This window comes from Macaca fascicularis, chromosome X (genome assembly GCF_037993035.2).
Source record: "Macaca fascicularis isolate 582-1 chromosome X, T2T-MFA8v1.1".
NCBI classification, from domain to species: Eukaryota; Metazoa; Chordata; class Mammalia; order Primates; family Cercopithecidae; genus Macaca; species Macaca fascicularis.
The window spans coordinates 46,084,208-46,086,045 of record NC_088395.1 but is presented as its reverse complement, the minus strand read 5'-3'; the positions used below and the strand labels follow the sequence as shown (position 1 = coordinate 46,086,045).

The 1,838-nt window shown below is 51.0% G+C and overlaps 1 pseudogene; it reads right to left on the bottom strand.

Annotated features, from left to right (window-relative positions):
- Positions 1 to 377: 377 nt before the first annotated feature.
- LOC102127883 (keratin, type I cytoskeletal 18 pseudogene) lies at positions 378 to 1,634 on the bottom strand (annotated as a pseudogene).
- Between the last annotated feature and the right edge of the window lie 204 nt (positions 1,635 to 1,838).

Sequence of the window (1,838 nt, the reverse complement as noted above, 5' to 3'; positions counted from 1 at the left end):
TTATTGACCTCTTATAATATGTCAGGCTTCACACTTAATGCTTTATAGCATTTATAGTTTTTTAAAATTTAAATTTCACAATAATCTTTTTTTCCCAAAGAACTTTATTTTTTATAATTTCAACTTTTATTTTAGATACAGAAGGTACCTGTGCAAGTTTGTTACATGGGTATATTGCATGATGCTGAGTTGGGAGTATGAATGATCCCATCACCCAGGTAGTGAGCACAGGACCTAATAAGTAGTTTTTCGACTTATGTTCCTCTCCCTCTCTCCCACTCTAGTAGCCTACAGTGTCCATTGTTCCTATCTTTTTTTTAACCTCTGAACTTTTTATTGTCCTCCTACTCTCCAAAGGGTCCCCTGCTTCTGCTGGCTTAATATCTCAGAACTTTGGTGTGGTTGGTCTCAGACACCACTTTGCCATCCACTATCTGGCGGGCGGTGGTCTTTTGGATGGTTTGGATGGAGTTGCTGTCCAGGGCATCACCAAGGTTGAAGTTCTTGCCATCTTCCAGCAGGCGGCAGTAGGTGGTGATCTCAGCCTCCAGCTTGACTTTGATGTTCAGCAGGGCCACCTATTCCTGGACCTAGCGCTGTCCCTCTGCCCTGGTCTGCGCCGGCTCAGACTCCAGGTGCAGCAGGATCCCGTTGAGCTGCTCCTTCTGCAGGGCGTAGCGGGCCTCCACCTCCCTCAGGCTGTTCTCCAAGCTGGCCTGCAGATTTCTCATGGAGTCCAGGTCGATCTCTGAGGACTGGACTGTACGTCTCAGCTCTGTGAGCATCATCTCAGCAGCTCCAACCTTGGCGGACTGTGTGGTGCTCTCCTCAATCTGCTGAGACCAGTACTTGTCCAGTTCCTCTCAGTTCTTCCAAGCCAGCACGTCATATTGGGCCCGGACGTCTGCCATGATCTTGGCAAGGTCCTGAGATTTGGGAGCATCTACCTGCACGGTCAACCCAGAGCTGGCAATCTGGGCTTGTAGGACTTTTACTTCCTCTTCGTTGTTCTTCTTCATGAAGAGCAGCTCCTCCTTGAGAGCCTCGATCTCTGTCTCCAGCTGCAGCTGAGTGACATTGGTGTCATCAATGACCTTGCGGAGCCCACGGATGTCGCTCTCCACAGACTGGTGCATGGCCAGCTCTGTCTCATACTTAACTCTAAAGTCATCAGCAGCAAGACGGGCATTGTCCATACTGTCCACCGTATTTGTGAAGAGCTGAGCCCTCAGGTCCTCCATGGTCTTGAAATAATGGCTCCAGTCTCTGACCTGGGGTTCCTTCTTCTCCAGGTGCTCCTGGATTTTGCTCTCCAGCTTCCGATTCTCGGTCTCCAGGCCCCTCATCCTGTCCAGGTAGGAGGCCAGGCAGTCTTTCAGGCTTTGCATGGTCTCCTTCTCGTTCTGGATGCCTCCCATTCCTGCTAGACCCCCGGCCATCCCCGTGGCCAGGCCCCTGGACCTCATGCTCCCCCGGAAGCTGGTGGAGCGGGACACGGAGATTCGGGAACCAGAGCCCCCCACGCCTGCATAGAGGCTGCCTGCACTGCTGACTGGCTGGGTGCCATAGCTGGGCACCTGGACAGAGCCCCAGGACCGGTAGTTGGTGAAGGTGGAGCAAGTGGTGAAGCTCATGCTAACCGGGGAGGAGAGTGAGAGGACAGGACTTAGGCTTTGTCGATGACCCATTGTTTCCATCTTTATGTTCACGAGTAACCAATGTTTAGCTCCCACTTATAAGTGAGAACATGTGATATTTGGTTTTCTGTTCCTGAGTTAATTTGCTGAGGATTATGGCCTTCAGCTGCATCCATGTTGCTGCAAAGGACATGATCTCAT